The sequence below is a fragment of the Phyllobates terribilis genome, unplaced genomic scaffold (genome assembly GCF_046119375.1).
Source record: "Phyllobates terribilis strain yellow unplaced genomic scaffold, ASM4611937v1 Scaffold_9__5_contigs__length_417890890, whole genome shotgun sequence".
Classification (NCBI taxonomy): domain Eukaryota; kingdom Metazoa; phylum Chordata; class Amphibia; order Anura; family Dendrobatidae; genus Phyllobates; species Phyllobates terribilis.
Window position 1 is genome coordinate 302,347,803 of NW_027362769.1, and position 6,426 is coordinate 302,354,228.

Below are 6,426 nucleotides of genomic sequence, written 5' to 3' on the forward strand. Positions count from 1 at the left end.
GGTGCTGTGGCTTAGTTGGTTAAAGCGCCTGTCTTGTAAACAGGAGATCCTGAGCTCAATTCTCAGCAGTGCCATCTGTTCCAAATAAAGCTTTTAAACAACAAAATGTGGATTTCAATTGTGTACAACATCGATCTCTACGATAGTGCAATAGTGGGATTAAGAATCTGCTCTAAGTGCTAAAAAGGAAGAAAGATGGGATGAAGCTTTAAAAAAGTTACAGCAGTGTTTTTTTTAACTATTCTACAAATTTCTCATTGTCCTTTTAAATAATGCTCTTCAAAAATTACTTGGTTTCTCAAGTGCCAAGACTGAGAGCGACATCTTATTCCATGATTATGCTTTGCATGACATACTACTCAAGCTTAATGTTGTTTTGCTCAGTTAACCACTTGAAATTTTTAATTAGTGATTTTAATCCTCACTGGCTTTCCTGTCCTCCTCATCAGCTTGTGGTGCTGTGGCTTAGTTGGTTAAAGCGCCTGTCTTGTAAACAGGAGATCCTGAGTTCTAATCTCAGCACTGCCTTCTTTTCTGAGTAAAGCTTCTAAACCTCAAAATGTGGATTTCAATTGTGTACAACATCGATCTCTACGATAGTGCAATAGTGGGATTAAGAATCTGCTCTAAGTGCTAAAAAGGAAGAAATATAGGATGAAGCTTTAAAAAAGTTACAGCAGTGTTTTTTTTTACTATTCCACAAATTTCTCATTGTCCTTTTAAATAATTCTCTTCAAAAATTACTTGGTTTCTCAATTGCCAAGACTGAGAGCGACATCTTATTCCATGATTATGCTTTGCATGGAATACTACACAAGCTTAATGTTGTTTTGCTCAGTTAACCACTTGAAATTATTGATTAGTTATTAAATCCTCCCTGGCTTTCGTGTCCTCCTCATCAGCTTGTGGTGCTGTGGCTTAGTTGGTTAAAGGGCCTGTCTTGTAAACAGAAGATCCTGAGCTCAAATCTCAGCACTGCCTTGTTTTCCGAGTAAAGCTTCTAAACCTCAAAATGTGGATTTCAATTGTGTACAACATCAATCTCTACAATAGTGCAATAGTGGGATTAAGAATCTGCTCTAAGTGCTAAGAAGGAAGAAAGACAGGATGAACCTTTAAAAAAGTTACAGCAGTGTATTTTTTAACTATTCTACAAATTTCTCATTGTCCTTTTAAATAATGCTTTACAAAAATTGCTTGGTTTCTCAAGTACCAAGACTGAGAGCGACATCTTATTCCATGATTATGCTTTTCATGGAATACTACTCAAGCTTAATGTTGTTTTGCTCAGTTAACCACTTGAAATTTTTAATTAGTGATTAAATCCTCACTGGCTTTCCTGTCTTTCTCATCAGCTTGTGGTGCTGTGGCTTAGTTGGTTAAAGCGCCTGACTTGTAAACAGGAGATCCTGAGTTCAAATCGCAGCACTGCTTTCTTTTCCGAGTAAAGCTTTTAAACCTCAAAATGTGGTCTTCAATTGTGTACAACATCGATCTCTACGATAGTGCAATAGTGGGATTAAGAATCTGCTCTAAGTGCTAAAAAGGAAGAAATATGGGATGAAGCTTTAAAAAAGTTACAGCAGTGTTTTGTTTTTTTTACTATTCAACAAATTTCTCGTTGTCCTTTTAAATAATGCTCTTCAAAAAGTACTTGGTTTCTCAATTGCCAAGACTGAGAGCGACAACTTATTCCATGATTATGCTTTGCATGGAATACTACAGAAGCTTAATGTTGTTTTGCTCAGTTAACGACTTGAAATTATTGATTAGTTATTAAATCCTCCCTGGCTTTCCTGTCCTACTCATCAGCTTGTCGTGCTGTGGCTTAGTTGGTTAAGGCGCCTGTCTTGTAAACAGAAGATCCTGAGCTCAAATCTCAGCACTGCCTTCTTTTCCGAGTAAAGCTTTTAAACCTCAAAATGTGGACTTCAATTGTGTACAACATCGATCTCTACGATAGTGCAATAGTGGGATTAAGAATCTGCTCTAAGTGCTAAAAAGGAAGAAAGATGGGATGAAGCTTTAAAAAAGTTACAGCAGTGTTTTTTTACTATTCTACATATTTGTCATTGTCCTTTTAAATAATGCTCTTCAAAAATTACTTGGTTTCTCAAGTGCCAAGACTGAGAGCGACATCTTATTCCATGATTATGCTCTACATGGAATGGAACTCAAGCTTTATGTTGTTTTGCTCAGTTAAACGCTTGAAATTTTTAATTAGTGATTAAATCATCACTGGCCTTCCTGTCCTACTCATCAGCTTGTGGTGCTGTGGCTTAGTTGGTTAAAGTGCCTGTCTTGTAAGCAGAAGATCCTGAGTTCTAATCTCAGCGCTGCCTTCTATTCCATTAAAGCTTCTAAACCTCAAAATGTGAATTTCAATTGTTTACAACATCAATCTCTACAATAGTGCAATAGTGGGATTAATAATCTGCTCTAAGTGCTAAAAAGGAAGAAAGATGGGATGAAGCTTTAAAAAAGTTACAGCAGTGTTTTTTTTTTACTATTCTACATATTTCTCATTGTCCTTTTAAATAATGCTCTTCAAAAATTACTTGGTTACTCAATTGACAAGACTGAGAGCGACATCTTATTCCAAGATTATGCTCTGCATGGAATGGAACTCAAGCTTAATGTTGTTTTGCTCAGTTAACCACTTGAAATTTTTAATTAGTGATTAAATCCTCACTGGCTTTCCTGTCCTCCTCATCAGCTTGTGGTGCTGTGGCTTAGTTGGTTAAAGCGCCTGTCTTGTAAACAGGAGATCCTGAGCTCAATTCTCAGCAGTGCCATCTGTTCCAAACAAAGCTTTTAAACATCAAAATGTGGATTTCAATTGTGTACAACATCGATCTCTACGATAGTGCAATAGTGGGATTAAGAATCTGCTCTAAGTACTAAAAAGGAAGAAAGATGGGATGAAGCTTTAAAAAAGTTACAGCAGTGTTTTTTTTAACTATTCTACAAATTTCTCATTGTCCTTTTAAATAATGCTCTTCAAAAATTACTTGGTTTCTCAAGTGCCAAGACTGAGAGCGACATCTTATTCCATGATTATGCTTTGCATGAAATACTACTCAAGCTTAATGTTGTTTTGCTCAGTTAACCACTTGAAATTTTTAATTAGTGATTTTAATCCTCACTGGCTTTCCTGTCCTCCTCATCAGCTTGTGGTGCTGTGGCTTAGTTGGTTAAAGCGCCTGTCTTGTAAACAGGAGATCCTGAGTTCTAATCTCAGCACTGCCTTCTTTTCTGAGTAAAGCTTCTAAACCTCAAAATGTGGATTTCAATTGTGTACAACATCGATCTCTACGATAGTGCAATAGTGGGATTAAGAATCTGCTCTAAGTGCTAAAAAGGAAGAAATATAGGATGAAGCTTTAAAAAAGTTACAGCAGTGTTTTTTTTTACTATTCCACAAATTTCTCATTGTCCTTTTAAATAATTCTCTTCAAAAATTACTTGGTTTCTCAATTGCCAAGACTGAGAGCGACATCTTATTCCATGATTATGCTTTGCATGGAATACTACACAAGCTTAATGTTGTTTTGCTCAGTTAACCACTTGAAATTATTGATTAGTTATTAAATCCTCCCTGGCTTTCGTGTCCTCCTCATCAGCTTGTGGTGCTGTGGCTTAGTTGGTTAAAGGGCCTGTCTTGTAAACAGAAGATCCTGAGCTCAAATCTCAGCACTGCCTTGTTTTCCGAGTAAAGCTTCTAAACCTCAAAATGTGGATTTCAATTGTGTACAACATCAATCTCTACAATAGTGCAATAGTGGGATTAAGAATCTGCTCTAAGTGCTAAGAAGGAAGAAAGACAGGATGAACCTTTAAAAAAGTTACAGCAGTGTATTTTTTAACTATTCTACAAATTTCTCATTGTCCTTTTAAATAATGCTTTACAAAAATTGCTTGGTTTCTCAAGTACCAAGACTGAGAGCGACATCTTATTCCATGATTATGCTTTTCATGGAATACTACTCAAGCTTAATGTTGTTTTGCTCAGTTAACCACTTGAAATTTTTAATTAGTGATTAAATCCTCACTGGCTTTCCTGTCTTTCTCATCAGCTTGTGGTGCTGTGGCTTAGTTGGTTAAAGCGCCTGACTTGTAAACAGGAGATCCTGAGTTCAAATCGCAGCACTGCTTTCTTTTCCGAGTAAAGCTTTTAAACCTCAAAATGTGGTCTTCAATTGTGTACAACATCGATCTCTACGATAGTGCAATACTGGGATTAATAATCTGCTCTAAGTGCTAAAAAGGAAGAAAGATGGGATGAAGTTTTAAAAAAGTTACAGCAGTGTTTTTTTTTTTACTATTCTACAAATTTGTCATTGTCCTTTTCAATAATGCTCTTCAAAAATTACTTGGTTTCTCAATTGCCAAGACTGAGAGCGACATCTTATTCCATGATTATGCTCTGCATGGAATGGAACTCAAGCTTTATGTTGTTTTGCTCAGTTAAACGCTTGAAATTTTTAATTAGTGATTAAATCGTCACTGGCTTTCCTGTCCTCCTCACCAGCTTTTGGTGTTGTGGCTTAGTTGGTTAAAGTGCCTGTCTTGTAAACAGGAGATCCTGAGTTCTAATCTCAGCACTGCTTTCTTTTCCAAGTAAAGCTTCTAAATCTCAAAATGTGGATTTCAATTGTGTACAACATCAATCTCTACGATAGTGCAATAGTGGGATTAAGAATCTGCTCTAAGTGCTAAAAAGGAAGAAATATGGGATGAAGCTTTAAAAAAGTTACAGCAGTGTTTTTTTTTTTTACTATTCCACAAATTGTCATTGTCCTTTTAAATAATGCTCTTCAAAAATTACTTGGTTTCTCAAGTGTCAAGACTGAGAGCGACATCTTATTCCATGATTATGCTTTGCATGGAATACTACACAAGCTTAATGTTGTTTTGCTCAGTTAACCACTTGAAATTATTGATTAGTTATTAAATCCTCCCTGGCTTTCCTGTCCTCCTCATCAGCTTGTGGTGCTGTGGCTTAGTTGGTTAAAGCACCTGTCTTGTAAACAGAAGATTCTGAGCTCAAATCTCAGCACTGCCTTGTTTTCCGAGTAAAGCTTCTAAACCTCAAAATGTGGATTTCAATTGTGTACAACATCGATCTCTACGATAGTGCAATAGTGGGATTAAGAATCTGCTCTAAGTGCTAAAAAGGAAGAAATATGGGATGAAGCTTTAAAAAAGTTACAGCAGTGTTTTATTTTTTTTACTATTCAACAAATTTCTCGTTGTCCTTTTAAATAATGCTCTTCAAAAAGTACTTGGTTTCTCAATTGCCAAGACTGAGAGCGACAACTTATTCCATGATTATGCTTTGCATGGAATACTACAGAAGCTTAATGTTGTTTTGCTCAGTTAACGACTTGAAATTATTGATTAGTTATTAAATCCTCCCTGGCTTTCCTGTCCTCCTCATCAGCTTGTCGTGCTGTGGCTTAGTTGGTTAAGGCGCCTGTCTTGTAAACAGAAGATCCTGAGCTCAAATCTCAGCACTGCCTTCTTTTCCGAGTAAAGCTTTTAAACCTCAAAATGTGGACTTCAATTGTGTACAACATCGATCTCTACGATAGTGCAATAGTGGGATTAAGAATCTGCTCTAAGTGCTAAAAAGGAAGAAAGATGGGATGAAGCTTTAAAAAAGTTACAGCAGTGTTTTTTTACTATTCTACATATTTGTCATTGTCCTTTTAAATAATGCTCTTCAAAAATTACTTGGTTTCTCAAGTGCCAAGACTGAGAGCGACATGTTATTCCATGATTATGCTCTACATGGAATGGAACTCAAGCTTTATGTTGTTTTGCTCAGTTAAACGCTTGAAATTTTTAATTAGTGATTAAATCATCACTGGCCTTCCTGTCCTACTCATCAGCTTGTGGTGCTGTGGCTTAGTTGGTTAAAGTGCCTGTCTTGTAAGCAGAAGATCCTGAGTTCTAATCTCAGCACTGCCTTCTATTCCATTAAAGCTTCTAAACCTCAAAATGTGAATTTCAATTGTTTACAACATCAATCTCTACAATAGTGCAATAGTGGGATTAATAATCTGCTCTAAGTGCTAAAAAGGAAGAAAGATGGGATGAAGCTTTAAAAAAGTTACAGCAGTGTTTTTTTTTTACTATTCTACATATTTCTCATTGTCCTTTTAAATAATGCTCTTCAAAAATTACTTGGTTACTCAATTGACAAGACTGAGAGCGACATCTTATTCCATGATTATGCTCTGCATGGAATGGAACTCAAGCTTAATGTTGTTTTGCTCAGTTAGCCACTTGAAATTTTTAATTAGTGATTAAATCCTCACTGGCTTTCCTGTCCTCCTCATCAGCTTGTGGTGCTGTGGCTTAGTTGGTTAAAGCGCCTGTCTTGTAAACAGGAGATCCTGAGCTCAATTCTCAGCAGTGCCA

At 36.4% G+C, this 6,426-nt stretch overlaps 3 non-coding genes across 3 annotated transcripts; all 3 read left to right on the top strand.

Annotated features, from left to right (window-relative positions):
• TRNAT-UGU (transfer RNA threonine (anticodon UGU)) lies at nt 1-74 on the top strand. Its single transcript has one exon. It is a non-coding gene; the product is annotated as a tRNA-Thr (tRNA).
• Nucleotides 75-2,721: 2,647 nt separating this feature from the next.
• On the top strand, nt 2,722-2,795 carry TRNAT-UGU (transfer RNA threonine (anticodon UGU)). Its single transcript has one exon. It is a non-coding gene; the product is annotated as a tRNA-Thr (tRNA).
• Nucleotides 2,796-6,352: 3,557 nt separating this feature from the next.
• TRNAT-UGU (transfer RNA threonine (anticodon UGU)) lies at nt 6,353-6,426 on the top strand. The gene has a single exon. It is a non-coding gene; the product is annotated as a tRNA-Thr (tRNA).